Genomic DNA, 21,373 nt, shown 5'->3' with positions numbered 1-21,373 from the left:
AGAGTATCAGGTACAGTAGAGGGAAGAGCATTTGAATCTTTTGGATGTTCAAACTCCAGCCACACATGTGACGTGACATTTGCAGAAGAAAGATGGGATTTCAAATTTTTAGTCAAAAATTTATTTGCTGCAAGAAATAAACCGCCTGGTCGGGAAGCTTTGGCAAGGAAAGATTTTTTTGACAATCCAAAGAAAATATTTGTATATTATGATTTGATTTGTTTTTTTTAATACAGAATGAAAGGCTTTAGCTCTTAACTAATAAACTCTCTGCTCTGTTATAACCTTTAACTTTAAGGGAGTGCCGAATTATATGTTGTAGTGTTTATTAACGTATGTTCGGCAATATGATAACTTAACGGAATGATGTGGATAACGTTGAGAGTACATTCTGTAAAGCTTTGTAAAATTCAGATCACATGATAAATACAATCTAGTTAATCGTCCTCTATTACTATCTGCACCGTTCATAACGCCCCATAATGTTTGGATAGACAATTTTATTGGATCAAATCTACCTTTTGACATATGCTTAGATATATTATCCGCCCTGACATATGCTTCAACTACATTTGTCGATGTAGAACGTTAAATTTCAGTATACAAGTTAACGTGATCAAAGACATAGTTGTAACACCAAAAATATTGAAAAGCATTTAGTTGTAGCTATTAATGATAAAATTTTCAGTGGTTAAAATATTTAATTATTAATTAACAATTAATAAGTTATTATTTTATCAATGATATTGTTCCGTCTCATTATAATTTACTTCATATTATTTGTCGATTTTACTTTATTATTTTAGATTGATATCGGTAATTCTTAAAGTTTGGGTAAATTAACTTCCAGAAATCTATTAAAAGATTAAAATATTTATCAGTTTTACATATTTCTGGGGAAAATTTGTAGATAATAATCCCTGTCTTTAGAAATTAGGTAGTTTTAACATTTACAGTTAGTCGAATCAAAAGGTTCATTGTTCTCGTGCCCGCTACGTATTTATGTATTTCTGAGAAGGACAATACGTGCTTTCCCAAGATAAAATTTGATCCTCCCCTCCACTAGGGGGTTCTGTTAGACGTTTTGTAATGTATTTTTAGGAGTATCATTCGAAACTCAGTTCTGTACACACGTTTAGCTGTCAACAAAAGTTCTATCAAAATTGTCGTCGTATATTATTTTAATTTGATAAAATAGAATTTTGTTATGTTATTATAATTCTAATTTATTGTTTTTATTAATTATTAAAGGTTCTACACTTATAACACTTATTTATTAAAGTCTTTATTACTAATTTATCTTATACTAATATACTGCGTTACATTTTAAAACGCGACGCGATGTTCAAAAACTAACTGTTCTGTTTACAACAAAATTCCTGTTTAAATATAAAATCCCGTTATTCGAGAATTGCGGCGATTTCCCATCGAAGAGCCCAGAATGTCGCTCAGACTGGTTTTATTCGGCCTGCTTCTGGAAATTTCAAGTCGCGGGTGACTCATCAGAATTCAGGTAGACAGGTCTTTCAACTGAGCACCGAAATAACTAGAATAGAAAAAATATTAGTAATAAATATGTTTACAGTTTTGAGTCATATGACACGTCATTATCTATCGTAACAATTTTATATCAACTATATCTCACGGTAAACTAATCTTGAGACGAACAGATATGTTATTTATATATATTTTTATGTTAATATTAAGTATCCATACATAATTTTTTTGATTTAAATCCTTGTTCGTCCGAATAAATCCTGTTTGTACCAAACATCCTGGACTATTTACTCATCGCAAGGGTATGGATCTCCTCTGTTGCCAGTCAACACGCTCATCTATCTTATCGCCAATAACGTATTCCTTTATTTGCATTTAGTTTAGGCCATCTCTTCGTTAAAATTGATTTCTTGTAAACGCTGTCGAGTGGCCGCGACGAGCTAGACGAAGCCCTTACGGGCTATTCCAGATTTCTCCCTTAACACTACCCAAAAATTAATTACTTCTATACCACGAATGTTTCAGACCAGCACCCAATTAACCAAATACTATTCTCGAACAACAAAAGCTATTCTACTATTAGTATAACACCAGAAAAGAATCATTTGTATGTAAGGCTATATATTTGTATATATCAATGAAATCAAATACAATTCTCAAGAAAATTCACAGAATTATTTGCTGATGGTAGAAAATTTTTCTTATATTATTTTTTTATTTGGTATACTGCTACATTCGTGATGATTTCCATATTATCTGCTGCTTTGCCAAGAGTTAGCACGATGTACGACTAAACCAGTAAGTGTCTTAAATTATACAGTAACAATTTATTCGTCACAGAGGAGCAGACTACGCCCAAATTTATACTATTCGACAATAGTTTAAAATGTTCCGTAAATACCGTTCGACATTACCTTATGTAAACTAGATTTTTTGTATTTTAAAAATATTGTATTTTAAAAAAAATGGCTTAATGCAGATTTGAAGCGATCTAATATTCAGAAAATCATAGAAATTATAGAAACTTTTATTAGTGCCAAAGCATGAAATTACAGTCAATTAACAATACAGTATTATACGCAAACATATAGAATACAAACCTAAATAAAATATTTATGTATTAAATTAAATAGTATGCACATTATAATATTTTGTATATTAAAATCTCTTTAATTGCTTTTTAAGTTAGGTGTGCTTGGACCAGTATCGAGAGACGTCAATTCTACTACGGGTTCCATACATTGGATATACGAGTTTGCACTGACTGGGTCACTCTGGATATAAATACATGCAGAGCCCGGGTAAATTATGGAATAATTTCATTATTTTGCAAACTATTTTAGACAAAAATCCTACAATAGGCCGATTTAAATTTTAAATGCCGATTTTTTTAACCCTAGAAAGGTGGACTATCGTAAATTTGACGACGCTCCTCGGTTTTCGCCGCAGTTCGGGTGCAGTCGCGTAACCTCTGCCCATACACTTCTCAGTAGCTGTTTCTTTAGTCTTGATTTAACAGGCGGTGAGTGCGTTTCTCCACTACTGTATTTATGTATTAGATTTTTTGAGGGCATGTCGTCAATTTTACGAAAGTCCACCTTCTACGTTAGTTTTTTTCTCTCAAGTTTATTTGGACGCCGGTGACGTTTTTGGTAAGTCATTATCTAATTCTTTTTTATATTTGTAGTAAATATTATTTTATTTAATTGTAGCACTATGTCATCACGAAAACCTTTAACGGCAAGTGAAATAAACGATGAAATACAGCGTATAATGAATGGTGAAGATAGTGAGCAGGAACCTTTTGAAGATAGTGGAAGTGACTGGGAGTTAGAAGAAGATGCTTTGGAGTTTGAATCGGACGATTCAGATGAAGAAGATGACTCTAAAAATAGTGATAATTCCAAAATTTTCCAGCCATCCAGTGTATCCAGTTCATCTGTAAATTTAATGGATGCAGATATAAAAGCAATAGTGGTGGAAAGCGAAAAATCTACAGAAGAAGTACCTGGAACATCAGGTGAGAACTCCACTGTTTCTCAGTTTATTGTAAATCCGGGAAAGGCTCTAAAAGGTAAAAACGGGCATAAGTGGTCAAACAAAATACCTTCATTGTCAAAAAGAACGGCAGCTAGAAATATTATTCATTTTATAGCTGGTCCCAAAGGAAATGCCAAAAACTACACAAAAGTTGAAGAATATTTCTTACATTTTTTTTCAGAGGATATATTATGTCGTACTCTGTTACACTCAAATACTGAAATTACAAGACAATCTAAAAAATATGCCAGTCGTCCTAATATTTCTGACATGAGTAAAAATGAGCTACAAGCTTTATTGGCAATTTTGATAATGTCTGCAGCAAATAAAGACAGTCATCTATCTGTGAAATATATGTTTGACAGTAATATATCAGGAAAATTTTATCAGGCTTGCATGAGTGGTCAGCGTTTTAAATATCTCATAAACTGTCTTAGGTTTGATGAAAAAGAAACACGAAAAGAAAGGCAGCAAGATGATCCTTTTGCGCATATACGCGAAATATGGGACATTTTTATTACCACCTGCAGAGAATCATATACACCTTCATCCTATTTGACTATTGATGAACAGTTAGTAGGATTTCGAGGACGTTGCCCTTTTCGAATGTATTTACCTGATAAACCTAATTCGTATGGTCTCAAAATCGTAATGATGTGTGACAGCTCTTCGAAATATATGATCGATGCTATTCCTTATTTAGGCAAGAAAACCAATACAAATGGTTTGCCGTTGGGTACATATTTTGTAAAGGAACTTACAAAATCAGTTCATGGTAGTAACAGAAATATTACCATGGACAACTGGTTTACATCAGTTAGCTTAGCAGAGGAGTTATTAAAAGATCAGTACAAACTGACAATTATCGGAACTCTTCGCAAAAATAAAAGAGAAATTCCACAGGAATTGTTAAATGTAAAGAACAGAGTCCCCAATACATCTATGTTTTGTTTTGATAAAAGAAAGACATTGGTATCATATATGCCAAAGAAAAATAAGGTAGTTTTACTTCTTTCAACACTTCACGAAGGTGCTGATGTTTCCAAAATAAATGGCAAACCCACTATAATAACTGATTATAATGGAACAAAAGGCGGAGTGGATACATTTGATCAAATGTGTTCGAATATGAATGCGGGTCGTAAAACGAGGAGATGGCCTTTGTGTATCTTCTATAATATGATAAATATTGCAAGTATTAACTCGTATGTTATTTACACCACAAACACATTAAAAGCAAACAGAACAGTTTTATCCAGATACGAATATATGGTTGAATTGGCTCGTCATCTCGCCGAACCCTGGCTGAGAGAACGATTGTGTATTCCAACTTTACGTCGAAATCTTAAGCAAAATATTAAAGATGTCCTCAAAATTTCCGAAGAAGTTGAACGTCCGTTACCTGAAAAAAAGAAACGCAAGGCATGTTTCCATTGTCCGAGTAAAAAGAGGCGCATGACTACCACATATTGCAACCAATGCCATCACGCTATATGTGGCGAACACCGAGGTAATATATGTACAATGTGTGCAAACGAGTAGTGTACATCGACTTTATTTATATGTGTACCACTTACTAATACTTACATTTTTTCTAATTTATTGTAATAAAAGTGTTTATAATTATATTTGTATTTTTTTTTCAATTTTTTGTTAGATGTCGTAAAAATTACGATAGTCCACCATAACTGTCAGTAAATAATAGTCCACCTTTCTAGGGTTAATATTGTGCAAAAATAATGAGCATTCCGTTGTATTATTTTGAGTTTAGCTTTGAACGTTATTAGATTAGTTATTTTTTTACAATATTATCTAGAACATTACTAATACCTTTGGCTAATACATTAATGTCAAGTGATGTTGTCTCTTCTAAACACTTATTTTGAATAAAATCTGGGAAAAAAATTACTGAAGAAGCTACTAATTTATTTTTATTATTGTCTACATTGGAAAAACTTGCTTTGTTTAAAGGTGGTAAAGGTTCAGGTGGTCCATATCTGAAAGAGAGTGTGTAGGGTAGTGTGAGAAAGGTGTAGGGTATACGAAAGTTGGAGTTAATACTTTTCATTTACACTGTAATAAGTGATTGAGTTACTACAACTTGGTTGACTAATATTTTTGGTTTTGTGTAAATAAGGCCTCAATTGGTTGGAATAAGAGGATATATTAACTTCAGACGTGTTAATTAATGTTGTAAATTCTTTATCTGAATTTGACAATATTTCCAATTTGTTATTACAAATAAGACCAGAAAAAGAAGAATTGCTCAACGTTTTGGCCTCCAAATATGCAATTTTATGTTCACTCATGATATTTTTTATTTTTTTCTTGATGTTCGAAAAAAAAAAACAGCTTTTAAAGATCGATATAATATGCTTATCAGTTTTATTTCTCTCTATCGTACGCAGTATTACTGAAAAGGTAGAACAATATATATGTATATATATATATATATATATATATATATATATATATATATAATAACCTAACAACACAATTTATTAGGGCTGCACTCAGAAGGTTTGGCCGGGATGTTACAGAAATACTCTTTTGACTTTTGGTCTAGCTTTCGAAATTGTTTTATTCCTTCTTTAAGACATTTAATATATTACATTACATTCTTTAATATATTACAAATTGTCAGTGCAACTTACTAGTCGTTGAGATTATTTATATAAAGCTATGACACTCAACATTAATAACCCACATATAAAATATAACATATAAAATAATGAACAAAATACATTTTAAAATTTAGTTATGATAGTAAAAATTTTGTTTGTGACATCTTTTATTGGTGTGTTTTAACTGATCCATAAAGAACAGACAGAAAAAAATGAAAATAGTTTGATTAAAAAGTAATTAGGTGTTCTTCATGTTATATTAATGGAAGTAGTATATTAAACCTGTCTTGATGGTATGCAACATGTTTTGTATGCAGGTGTATTATGGTGTGTATAGGTAAAAGTAAATCTTTATTTTATTGTTGATGTTTTGTCAGTAAATAACAATAAATGTTGCTCAGTTTATTTATGTCAGACTTTTTATTTGTATAAGACGTATTGGATTTTATGAAACACATTTCCAAGAAATACAGGAATCCTCGAAATTAAATTCATGTTTAAACGTTAATGCATGTTCTGTGAGCGCACATGCGTTTATTTTTTTAGTTTTTATGTCGCTGCGATGTGAGATCACTCTACTGTGAAAATTACGAGATGATTCTCCGATATACACGTTTTTACGATTGGCACACGGTATAGAATAAACAACATTTGATGACTCCTGTATTGTGAAAGGATCCTTTGTCTTTGTGTACAACTATTTACAAACCTACCACTAGATGCTATTCTCAACAGCATCAAAAATAACTGGAACAGCATCTCTCCGCATACCAAGATCAGTTTAGATGATTTCATAAGAATTTTAACATTCGTTTTTGACTCTAACATCTTTTTGTTCAATGGTAATTTTTTTAAAAAAATCTTTGGCACTCCAATGAGCAGCAAAATATCCCCCATACTATGTAACTTTGTTTTGGATGAACTTATAAGAACGTGTAAAGAAAATATACCTTTTTTCAATTCTTTTATCAAACGATATGTAGATGATTTGATTTTATCGGTCCCTGAAAACAAAGTAACTGATGTTTTAAACACCTTTAACGCCCAGTGTGAACACTTAAAGTTTACGGTTGAGAGAGAGGCTGATAATATGATTCCTTTTTTAGACATGCTTATACATCGTGGCAGTGATGGCATGCTAAGGACGGAGTGGTATCGTAAACCTTGTTTTAGTAACCGTTTCATAAACTTTTATTCTCAACATCCATCTAAGATGAAAAAAAAATTGGTTGTGGCCCTTTAAACTAGGTTATCAACTTATCACACATCGAGTTCAGCGACAAGGGACTAAAAAAGTTGATATCTATACTACAAGAGAACTCCTATCCGACAGGGCTTTTGAATAAACTCATTTTTGGTTCTCCTTTTCCTTTGCAATTTTCTAACAACCAAAATTTTCATAATAATGAGGTCCGACAACTGACACTGACATTGACACACAACACATCAGAGCTACCACAATCTAAGATAACGTATAGTTGCCTACTCTATATTCCAGTTCCCACACCTAAGCTAATGAACATTTTCAAAAATGTTAGTGGCTTAAAAATTGCTAGTAAAAATGTGAAAACGATATCGAAGTTGTACACAAAGACAAAGGATCCTTTCATAATACAGGAGTCACCGAAATAACCATCATCATGGGAAAAATAGCGACATGGAGATGGCAATGGGTAGCATATGTAGCAAGACAAGAAACCAACAGATGGTCTCATAAAGTGACATTATAGAGACCTCGAGAAACTAAAAGAAGCGTGAAAAGACCCAAAAAGAGATGGATAGACGATATAACAGCTGTAGCTGGAAAGCATTAGATGAGAATTGCAAAAGATAGGGAAGCGTGGAAGCAATTGGAGGAGGCCTTTGTCTAACAATGGATAAATGAAGGCTGAAAAAGAAGAAGAAGATTCCTGCGTACCTTTATATTGTTTAGAAATGTGTCCAAATGTTTCCTTACAACTTTTTAACTTGAAAATATACATAATTAATTACAACATAGTTTGGCAAACAATTGCCTTTAAATATAATTATATTATAACATTACGTCTAGGTACATATTCTGTATTTCCATCTATTTCTATTTTCCTGTGCTTTCTTTTAATATCAATAATTTGTGAACTCGAGGTCATATATTTTTTCAAATACTCAATGTTATATTTGATATCGACATCACGTATCAGCTCTTTGATTTCCAAGAGGTGATTGCGAATGTATGACTTTAAATTATCGTCTTTTAAATGACTATTATTGACTAAATTATTTGCATCCAAAATAGATTTGAGGATTACTTTAACACGGTTTCTTCCTATACTTTTAATTACCTTAATACTTTTAATTTTCGATGAAAAATATTTTCCACAGCTATAGGGCGCAAGCGGCCTACATTTTAATCATTTGTCTTTTCAAAATAAACACAACAATTTTGAAAGTAGTAATTACTAGAATTAATATTATTTCCTTAAAGAAACGGTGGTGTTAATTCCTGTATCCATATATTGTACACTAACACACTAACAACTTCAGAAGTATTTATTGTTCGCTAATTGGCTTCTAATTGATATTCTCCCCCAGCAGCGGAGACTATTTTCACTTTTTTATCACTATTTTACTACAATATGTAAATATTGTTACACACGACGAAATTTAAATGTTTTAATTGCCATAAAAACTGAGAGCTTAATAACTTTATCGATAAACACGTCTACCCAATATCAATGAATGGCTTTGGCTGGACTAATTCTTATACAGGGAAAATAAAAATAATTTAATTTAATCACAGAGTAATTTTACAATAAACGAACTGCAATATTGAATTAATTATTACATAGTACTTTTCAGCTAAACTAAATGATCAAAATACCAATCACCGGTGTCTTGACAATAAGCAAATCGACGAACACATTTTTCTTGCATATTACGAATAACTTCAGGGATAATTCTATTAACTCCGTCTCTATGTCGGCGTTCCAACTCCTGTAGATTTTGCAGTGTATCTAAATAAACCTTTGATTTCTATTGATTTCTAATAAAAATTTTAAGATGTTCACCGAGGAGGTCTCCTTGGTGAAATATTGATGCCAGGCTCTTGTATCATTTTCATTAAAATCCTTCGAGGTTGTTTTCTGTTTGCCAAGACAGTATCTCAATTTTTTCTTTTATCTCGTGTTGTTTTAATTTTTTTTTCTACTACACTTTTGTTTTCACCGGGGGGTCAAATGCAAATTTTCGTCAAGTTTTTTTAGACAGTCCACAGTTGCCCTTGAAACTTTAGAAATTGGTGCTATTTTTCTGTTGGAGTGATTAGTATTCAACAATAAAATTTTTATTTCCGCTATTTTCCTTGATGAGATGTCTTTGGCTTTTCACCAGATGTTTTGGTATCACTGATGTAACGAACATGCAATGTTTGCTAAAACTGAAATTATTTATTGTAACTCATTACGAATACAAAATAATATGCACACGAGTTGTAAGCTAGGCGGGACAGCACTGACAAACAATGGCATCTGAGTCACGTATTGTGACGGCCGCTGTATTGCCTCTATTGCCAGACTATATATTGTTCTTTCATAAAGTTAATCAAATGGAAACAAACGCATTAATATAATATACAGATCAATTATATAACCTTTTTGTACAAAAATTAAATTTTACTAGGTGGCTTTAATAATTTGATCAACCAATGTACAATCAGTAAATATCAAATTGTATCAATCTTATACGAGGTAAGTATGTCAAAAAATATGAATTTCGCACAAGAGTTTATATTTTACAATATCGAAAATTATTAGGAAAAGTTGTTTGGAATTAAAAACTATGTTTTAATATACAATTAAATCCTTCTAATTAAAAAAGTTGCAATTTTTTCCCAAATTACAGATACCCGACGTCATTTTTTTTCTTACAAATCGTCGGCATACTGCAAAAATTGACCAAGTCAAATTTTATCAGTTTTCAGTTAACTTGACCAAGTTACCAAAAGAAGTTGATAGTTCTACCAGAAAAATTGACCAAGTCATTTAAATGCAATACAACTACTGTCAAACAAAACTTGCCTATAATAACTATGTGCATAAGACAATTTTTGGTTACATACAAAACTGACCAAGTAAACTTAGTCACTTTTGGCTGTCAGCAGATTGCACTTGTCCGTTTATTGTCTACTGTTGGTTTATGGTTTGGAACTGTTTACAATATAATAACAGTAAAATATTAAAGAAAAAGCATGTCCAGCAGAGGAAACTATTTAGTCGGACCTGTCCTCAACATGGTAATACAAATTGTGTTTACATTTCAGTCACCAAAAATTGTCTTTTCTAAAATAATCTATATCGAAATAAACTTAAACTAAAGCAATAAGTGATCGTATACAGTGCAGCTAAATTACGGAATACAACAGTGAGTTATTCTTATTTTATATATCAAAAACATTTTAAAGTATACCGTTTGTAAGGTTAAGTGGCAGCCGAAAGGCCTGTTATCAGAATCACTTCTAATTCTATAACTAGTTTAATTAGGTACTAAGTAATACGTTTATCAAATGATATCAGATCCGACCTTAAAAATTGGTGTCAACAGCTATGACTGACGATCAATAATCTCAAAACAAAACATCATACTCTGCCGTGCTTAATGATACTTCAATTCAGTTTCCTTTTAAGAATCAAGCAATTTTATTTATTGCGCTACCTGATACTAAAATAAAAGAGTAGTTAATAGCTCTTGGTGAAGTTGTTTATCCACGGAATATTTTATTTTCATCAAGATTACCAAATAACAGAATATATATCAATAAATAACAGTAAAATGCAACAATCTAAAAGCACGAAGATCAATAACTCCGAACGAAGGACTGTTACTATTTAATGTTTGCCCTTCTATTCCTCACACTCTAATAGAAAATGAGTTAATTAAATTGGGTTTTAAATTAATGTCACCTTTAACCTTCTTTATAATAAGTAGTCAGCTCCTCGAATTTCAACACGACTTCAGTTTTAGAAGACAAACATATATTCAACCACTTGTATATATAGACCTACCTTCTTCCTTCGTAATTACGTATAAATAAACCTCCTATCGCATATTTTTAAGTTTAGATAAACCCTCATGTTTTATTTTTAAGCAAACAGATCACATTAAGGGAGTTCGGCCCTGAATGAGCCACCGAAAGGCGTGTTTATTTTGGTCTCAACAAATTTGCAAATTTTATGCAGTAATTATAACAGTTTATTTATAAATAGTTAAGTGACAATTACATAAAACACCAGTAAGTGAACACATCATATTAGTTTTCATTAATATAACGTGATCAACCAGTTTTTGGTTAATTTTTAATTTAACAATTATCAATAAGATACGACTCAAGAAATATTATTCCAGTTTTACTACCTGTTTGATTACTAGGCAGGTCCGTATTATTTTTAAACACATGTTCCGTGTTAAAATCAAAAATGGAACCTAATATTCAGAGTCTCTCTAACATACCACAAGTATCGCAATTACAGACAAATACCAATAAAACCTATTCATCAGCAGCTTCTACACAATTTCCCTCAAAACACCAAGCAATTGTCTTCAGCGCTTTAGAAAATACTCGACTGCAAGATTACTTAATTCCTTTGGGTAACCTAATTCATCCCAAAAATATTATATTTTCCTCCCGACTATCCAATAATCGGATTTGCATGTACCTTGCAAACAAAAAAATCGTGGACGAATTCATGCAAAACCATGGACACATACAAATCCAGAACAATATTGTACAAGCTAGAAGATTAATGTCACCAGCGGAACGTATTGTTTTTTCAAACGTATGTCCAACAATACCACACAGTCTGTTAGTTGATTATCTACAAAATATTGGACTTAATATGGTCTCTCCTGTCACTTTTCTGAAAATAAGTTCCACCCTTCCGGAATATAATCATATTTTAAGTTTCAGAAGACAAATATATGTCAGTCCCCATAATATCTCCTTACCCGACTCATTCACCTTAGACTTCGATAATACAACATATCGAATATTCTTATCTCAAGAAACTATGGCCTGTTATAACTGCAAAAAGTCTGGACATATCGCCACCAACTGTCCCGATAAACTAGAATCAACAACAAATTTAATTGATTCTAATAACAGTCAATCTACTACTCCTTTCACCCCTGACATCATGCCTCAACCTGCATCAACATCCATATCAAACGAACAAATTTCCGTCCAAGAAAAATTAGCAGATAATCTGAGCAATCCCAATGGTCAAGAAGAAGTTAACACCTTGGAAAGCTGCAAAGTAATCAATATCGATCTTCAGCCAAAACGTAGTATCAATGATGTTCTTACGTCTCCAGAAACAACTCATACAGAAAAATCATTTGCTGTACCTACATCCAAACCTAGAGCCAAGAAAGTTAAAAGCAACGAGGAGCATACATGCATAAAATCAACAAAATCATATGACCTTGAACCTGCCAAAGATTTTATCCAAAATCATTTACCCACATTTGTTCTCAATTTTGACCAATTAAATCTACTTCTAAGCAATGTTAGCGGCGTGCAAGATCCTTCTAACATAATTCAAGAGTTTACTTCTGACCTTTTGGGATTAGTTCATATGTTAACTAAAGTTCATCCGCAATTAAAAGATCAACCAAACGTTATATCACCTTCTTAAGAAAGAAAATCGTACGACACTTGGGTAACGACATCTCTGAATCCGAGGGCGAGTCATCTCAGGTTAACCCGTAAATTCATATTTTTCGTATAAATACAATTCACTAAACTACTGCAATGGAATATAGATGGATTTTTCCATCGACTCCCAACCTTACAAAAACTTATTTCTGAATTTTCTACCGAAATAATATGTCTCCAAGAAACAAATTTAAACCCCCAAAAAAACTATAATTCCAAATATTTTAACATTTTTAGAAAAGATAGAGTACATGACAATAATTTCTATTCAGGTGGTGTTATTACACTTGTCAAAAAATCTTTGGTTGCAAATGTTTTTCCTGTCAATAGTAACATTGAAACTATAGTTATAGAGATCACCGCTCCCGTTCCAATTTTTATTTGTAACATTTACCTTCCATCTAGTTCTTCAGCTACATATGAAGATTTAAAAAGCCTTATCGAACAGATACCCTCTCCTCGAATCATCGTCTAGATCTCAATTCCTATAGACCGATAAGCCTAACTTGTGCAATGGGTAAGCTACTAGAAAAAATTATTAACTCAAGGCTGATTTGGCATCTAGAAAATTCGAACTTACTTATAAACGAACAAAATGGTTTCCGACAAAACCGATCATACGTCAAATAACTGTCAAAGTGAAAATTTGAATTTAAAAGTTCTCCGATAAAAATTATAGTTTTTAATAATTTTAAACAGTCAAAGCGATACATTGATACCGGGTAGACGTGTTTATCGATAAAGTCATTAAGCTCCCAGTTTTTGTGACAAAAACAATTTCGTGGTGTTTAAAAATATTTACATATTATTGTAAAATAGTGATAAAAAGTGAAAATATTCTCCCCTGATGGGGGAGAATACCAATAAGACGCCAATGCGCGAACTAAATACTGCTGAAGTTGTTAGTGTTAGTGAACAAAATATGGATACAGGAATTAATACCACCGTTTCTCCTGCTACAAGGGAAGTAAAACTTTTTAATATTAATTCTAATAATTACGACTTTCAAAATTGTTGTGTATATATTGAAAAGACCAATGATCAGAATATAGGCCGATTGCACCCTATGGTTGTGGGTGATATTTTACATCAAAAATTAAAGATCAACAATATTAAGGAAATTAAAAGTATAGGAAGAAACCGTGTTAAAGTAATCCTCAAATCTATTTTGGATGCAAATAAATTAGTCAATAATAGTCATTTAAAAGACGATAATTTAAAGGCGTACATTCCCAATCACCTCTTAGAAATCAAAGGGCTGATACGTGATGTCGATACCAAATATAACATTGAATATTTGAAAAGATATATGACCTCTAGTTCACAAATTATTGATATTAAAAGAATGCACAGGAAAATAGAAAAAGATGGAAATACAGAATATGTACCTAGACGTAATGTTATAATTACATTTGAAGGCAATTGTTTACCAAACTATGTTGTAATTAATTATGTATATTTTCAAGTCGAAAAATTGTTAGGTAAAGTTACTCAATGTTATAAATGTCTCAAATTTGGACACATTTCTAGACAATGTAAAGGTACACAGGAATACTGCATACGATGTGGAGAAATAAAAACTGACACACATACATGTGATGAAAAAAAAATGTATTGCATACACTGTAAAAGTGATAAGCATATATCGATCTCTAAAAACTGTCCTTTTTTCGAACATCAAAAAAAAATAAAAAATATCATGATTGAACATAAAATTTCATATTTGGAGGCCAAAAATTTAAACGATTCTTCTTTTTCTGGTCTTATTTGTAATAACAGATTTGAAATATTGTCAAATTCAGATAGAGAGTTTCCAAAATTAACTAACACATCTGAAGTTAATAAACCTGCTTATTCCAACCTATTGAGGCCTCATTTACAGAAAACCAAAAATATTAGTCAACCAAGTTGTAGTAAATCAAGCACTGATTATAGAGAAAATAAAAAAAGAAAAGTATCATCTCCAACTTCCGAATATCCTACATCTCCTCACATCCCTTTCAGATTTGGACCATCTCAACCTTTACCACCCTTAAACAAGGAAAGTTTTTCAACTGTAGACAATGAGAAAAATAAATTAGTAGATTCTTTAGTAATTCTTTTCTCAGATTTTATTCAAAATATTAATTGTTTATGTTATAATTTAAGTTAGGTGAAGTCCTCCTTCTAGTTTGAAGACATCAAGAGACAAGGAAATACCTACTTTAGGAAATATGCACTAATAAACGTCTGGCCATCAACAATTATACTTTATTCCTTCTTACATACAGAACAATACAAAACTTGACTGACAGTAGTTTATTACCTATTTATGACATTACTCATTGCACTGTCAACAATGTCACTTCATATAGAACAACATCCACTTTTTATGTTGGATATTCTAACACTCTCCCTCAACATGAAAAGTAGATAAGCTAAATAATAGACCTTAACAAAATAAACATTATTTTAAATTCAAATTCTGACAGATTAACTGCAATTTCTTTGAATTTAACGACTTATTCAACATATCAGCCACCATTTCATTCGCCGACATATATTTTAATTGAATATCATTGTTAGCTACTACTATTCACTTCTTGATTTTCACTCGCACTTTCTTCTACACTTTTTATATTCTCAGATTCCACAATTTCACCGATACCACTTTTTACTTCTTCGGAGTTTTCATTCACACTAAAACATTCCGACTGATGTTGGTTCACTGATTTGGCTTCAACAATTCGCAAATTGCATATAACCTCAGGTTTAAATCGTACGTCGTGGCTCGATACGATTCTTCTTTCAGATGGAATCCATATCCTAAAACCATCCCTGTCATTCACATAACCAACTAAATAACCATGTATCGCCTTGTCATCAAATTTACTGCGAAGATTCTTGTTAACGTGAACATAACATTCAGTGCCAAATATTCTTAAATGTTTCAAGCTTCCAATTGGCTTTCCATACCACAATTCATAGGGACTTTTACTTTCAATTGATGACTTTCCTGTACGATTCAGAATGTACACTGCAGTATTGCATGCTTCTGCCCACAATTGTTTGGACAACTTACATGTGTTTAACATGGAACGTGCGCACTCTACAATGGTGCGGTTTTCCCTTTCAGCAACACCATTCTGCTGAGGTGTATAGGGTGGAGTGATACAATGCTCTATACCTCTCTTCGCAAGAAGTTCAGATACCTTTCTATTGTCAAACTCTCTCCCTCCATCGCATCTCAGTTGCTTTACAACATGACCATTTGTACTAGCTTCATTTAAAAATTGTTCTAAGAAAGTACATACCTCACTTTTGTGTTTCATAAAGAAAACTTTCCGAAATTTACTAAAGTCATCTTTAAAACATACGTAATAACGTGCTTTTCCCAGTGATTCTATAGACATGGGCCCATTCACATCTGCATGGATCTGCTCACCAATGACTTGTGGTCGATTGATCCTAGATTTGAATGGCAATCTATGCATTTTTCCAATTGCACATCCATCGCAAAAGCTTTCTTTGTACCCATCAATGTCTATATTCATTTTCTTCAATACCTTCTTTACGTGTTGCTTATGCTGATGACCAAATCTTTCATGGTACACTTGCAACATATCTGTTGACTCTGCTAAGTTTACTTGAACGGGATTTGTCGGTTTCATAACACGTATATCAAGTGCATACAGGCCATTTTTGAAGTACCCAGTCATTACAGATTCACAAGTGTTTTTATCATATATATTTACACCTTTTTCATCAAGTACTGTAATAAAACCCCTTTGTGCAGCAGCTTTCACAGAAAACAAATGAGCACTTGCTTCGGGAACATAAAAAACATTCTTCAAGTCAGCACCTTTCCATTTATTATTCAGATGCGTTTGAATTTTCACTGTTCCTTGTCCATGGGCTAACATACATACACCCTTCTTACCCAGTGATATACTTTCTGGTTCAGCAAATTCTGTATAAGATGAGAAATATTGCTTATCTGTAGTGATATGATTTGTGGCTCCACTGTCACAATACCATTTTCCAGCTTCAATATAATTGTTAGATGAGGCACTTAAAACAACAGACAAAAAAGCAGTATCATTACTTTTCTTCTTACCTAAATTCTCAGCTGATTTTTTCAACGGACACTCTTTCGCCCAATGGCCTAGTTTCTTGCATTTGTGACATGGAAATTTTTCTTTTGCACGATGTACATTTTTCTTTGACTTCATACTTTGGTTCTGATTGTATTTTTCTGTCGGGCTATTGCGTGCAACAAATGCAAAAGATTCTACAGTACTTTGGTCACGTAATTCAATGGTACACAATTTCTCAATCAGTAAATTCAAAGTTTGATTCTTTGATGGTATCGTGTCCCACAAATCTTTGAAATTATCAAAGTCCTTACCCAAAGTTGATAAGATCCGACCATTTAACATTCTTTCGGATAAAACATTTTCATCATGCTTCTGCAGTTCATCATTTAAATCTACAAACAGTTTCTGCAACTTCGCAACATGTGTACTAATATCTTCTTTTTCATCACGTTGAACTCTAAAAAAGGCTTCAATTAACATGTTTAACCGTTGCGTACTGCTACGTTCAAATCTCGCACGCAATTTGTCCCATATTTCGCTAGCGTGAGTACACGTCAACACGAGCTCGGCAACAGTTTTTCCTAGCGTACCTGCTAACAAACTTGCCGCTTTCGCATCGTCTTTTAACCATTGCTGATGCTTCTGTATTTCCGCTGAAGTTGAATCTTCACTAACCTCAGGACACTTACACATACCGTTTACAATGTCTTCAAGTGCATACGAACGTAATAACATCGAAACGTGCCATTTCCACTTCGCCCAGTCTTCAGGACCCTCGAGTTTGTCAACTTGAATTTTATAATCGTTATTGCTGGTCGCCATATTTTATTCACCGACAATAACAACAAACAAAACTGAATGAAGTACGAACCTAACTTGTTCACAGTTCACACGTGGATTGGGCCCAAAACCTGTTATAATTTAAGTTAGGTGAAGTCCTCCTTCTAGTTTGAAGACATCAAGAGACAAGGAAATACCTACTTTAGGAAATATGCACTAATAAACGTCTGGCCATCAACAATTATACTTTATTCCTTCTTACATACAGAACAATACAAAACTTGACTGACAGTAGTTTATTACCTATTTATGACATTACTCATTGCACTGTCAACAATGTCACTTCATATAGAACAACATCCACTTTTTATGTTGGATATTCTAACAGTTTAGAACAGGCAAAGTCACTTGATATCAATATGTTAGCCAAAGGTATTAATAATGTTTTAGATAATATTTTTAAAAAATAACTAATCTAATTACTTTCAAAGCTAAACTCAAAATAATACAATGGAATGCTCGATCAGCTGTTGCTAACAAAAACAGCCTTCTCAACTTTTTAATAACCAAAGATATTGATATAGCTTTAATAAGTGAAACTTGGTTTAAACGGGATGTTGTTTATAGTTATAGAGGTTATAATGTGATACGCGAAGATCGGGATGACGGCTATTCCGGAGTTGCTATTTTAATTAAAACTGGTATTCCCTTTGAAAACATAAAAATTAAAAAAAATTATAATAAAGAATTGCTTGCTTGTGGTATTAAAATCAACTATAACAAAAGTCATTTAACTTTACTCTCTGTATATAGGTGTCCGAAAGCTAAAACTAACACCGAAGATTGGGATAAGTTATTTTCTCAATTAAAACACCCTTGTATCATTGGAGGAGATATGAACGCACATAATTCTCTGTGGGGCTCATCTAAAAATGATAAAACAGGCCATCAAATTGTGGAGACAATTCAGAATCTAGATTATGTGGTAATGAATAATGGACAACCAACTTGCCAAACGAGACCAGGAAACACAGATTCCATGATTGATGTCACATTTTGCTCACCATCTCTCTTTGATAAAATTTCGTGGTCTGTAGATACTGATACTTTGGGATCAAATCACTTCGTTATAAGGGTTGTAATCGATATCTTGGGAACTGATGCGAATATCATTTATCCCAGCAGTAAGTGGAACATTAAAAAAGCCAATTGGTCATTATACTCTCAGTTAATTGAAACCTTATTAACTAACAACCCTCACGCCTACTCAGACACGCAAGAAAAATATAATTTCCTTATTGACTGTATTAATGAAGCTTCTAAACAATCAATTTGTCAATATAAATCATTTAAATGTAAATGTACTCCCGCTCCGTGGTGGGATTCGGAATGTGATGAATCCGTTGCGGAAAGAAAGAAAGCATTAGTAAACTACAAAAAAAATCCTTCTCTTGAAAATTTTTGTAAATGCAAAGAAGTGAATGTTCGTGTCAAAAAATTCCTAAAATTAAAGGCCAAACAAAGTTGGGTTGAATGGTGTTCAAAATTAAATAAACAAACTCCATCTAGTCGTATTTGGAACCAAGCAAGGAAAATGAACAGGAAAAAAGTTAACTTTCCATTGCCTCTAAGTAACACATGGGTAGATGACTTTTTTGATAAAATAGCTCCACCTTACGTAAATAACCAAATAGATGTAATACCATCTGAAACTCTCTCATCTGATCAGAATCATTTTCTCTTAACAACCTTCTCAAGAGCTGAATTAGAGTTTGCCCTTGATAATCGCGTTAGTACCTCACCAGGATATGATGCAGTCAAATATCCTATGATACAAAATTTGCCAGATAACGCAAAAGAATTACTTTTAAATATATTTAACCAGATAATTTTTGAGGGTAAAGGCATAATCGATTTTAAGCGTATTATAGTTGTCCCTATTCCCAAACCGGGAAAAAACCCTAAATTAGCTGAAGCTTATCGACCTATATCATTATTATCATGTATATTGAAGACTCTTGAACGGATGATTAAAATTAGGTTAGATTGGTGGCTAAGGGATCAAAGTCTCTTACCCGCTAACCAACATGGCTTTAAGAAAGGTTATGGAACCTTCGATTCCTTAACAACACTTGTTGTAGACATTCAGAATAGTTTTTCCAGGAACAGTTATGTACCTGCTTTATTTTTAGACATCGAAGGTGCTTACGACTCGGTATCTCTTACAATTCTCCAAGAAAAAATGATTAAATTTTTTCATATTCCAGCGCAGTTTGCTTCTAACGTTGTGGACTTGTACACAAATAGGATAATTTATTTAAAAGACAATCATACTCTTATAGGACCTAGACTTAATAACAAAGGATTACCTCAGGGCTCCTTTTTGAGTCCTATTTTGTTTAACATTTACACAGCAGATCTACACAACATCACTATTACTAATATTGCATTCAATATTGTACAATATGCTGACGATTTCTGTTTGTATACAGAACACAAAAAATATCAGCAATCCATTGAAAACCTGAATGAAGTGTACGGATTCCATTAAAAATGGTTTATAGAAAATGGTTTCGAATTATCCTGCAGTAAATCACAAGTTTGTTTATTTACCAGACATAACTTTCCTAATGCTAGTACAATCAATTTAGGTGGGCACCAATTTTCCCTTAAAAACACAATTAAATATCTGGGAATGATACTCGGCCAGAAATTGACCTGGAAGTTACATATTGATGACATGTTGAACAGATGCAATAAGGGATTAAACTTTCTTAAATCAATTAATAAAACTTGGTGGGGATCGGATGTTGAAGTAAGTTTATTATTTTACAAAGCTTACATACGATCTATTTTGGATTACGGAAGTGTTTTGTATGGATCAGCAAGTAATGTACTACTAAATAAAATCAACGTTTTACAGAACTCAGCCTTACGAATATGTTTAGGAGCCATGAGATCCACTCCAGTACAAGCTTTATATTTGGAAGCCTTAGAACCTCCTTTAAATATAAGACGAAGGTTTTTGTCCAAAAAATATTTAATGAAAGTATACTTACTGAACTCATCTCTATACGAAAAAATAGTCACTTTGAATTGCCATGACCTGACAAATAAATATTGGCAAAAAAAGAAATCTCCCTTACTTTGCGAAGCGTATAATCAAAATATAGCACTTTTAAAAAATATAGATAGAACGAACTACATATTCAAAAATTACTCTTCTTTCTTTTTACATACAGATATTATTGTACCAAATTATAGTGAAAATATATATTTAAATAAAAATATTGTTCTATCTATAACAAGCAAATACAAAGAGGCAATAGCTCTATATACAGATGCGTCTAAATCTCCAGATGGAACCGGATGCGCTTTTTTTATACCATCGGAACATATAGAAAAGAAATTCAAACTGAACCCGGAAACTTCGATTTATACAGCAGAGGCTATTGCAATATATGAAGCTTTATTATATGTAGCTGAAGTTGAGTTTGCCCATATTCTAATTTTGTCGGACTCCTTAGCAGTGTTAAAATCCATTGGTAAATATGGACCACCTAACTTACAAGACTGCCTATACATTTATAGAATTAAACATATTATTCAAACTCTTTTAACTAAAGGAATCAATGTACATTTTCTCTGGATTAAAGCACATGCAGGAT

At 32.5% G+C, this 21,373-nt stretch overlaps 1 long non-coding RNA gene across 1 annotated transcript in view; it reads right to left on the bottom strand.

Moving 5' to 3' along the window:
• The window catches only part of LOC140452024 (uncharacterized), a 387,923-nt gene that overhangs the window by 148,355 nt on the left and 218,195 nt on the right, over window positions 1-21,373 (bottom strand). The gene's annotated exons all lie outside the window — the stretch shown is intronic.

Source organism: Diabrotica undecimpunctata, chromosome 10 (genome assembly GCF_040954645.1).
Source record: "Diabrotica undecimpunctata isolate CICGRU chromosome 10, icDiaUnde3, whole genome shotgun sequence".
NCBI lineage: Eukaryota > Metazoa > Arthropoda > Insecta > Coleoptera > Chrysomelidae > Diabrotica > Diabrotica undecimpunctata.
Note: the sequence above shows the minus strand (reverse complement) of the source record. Positions and strands in the feature narration are given on the sequence as shown.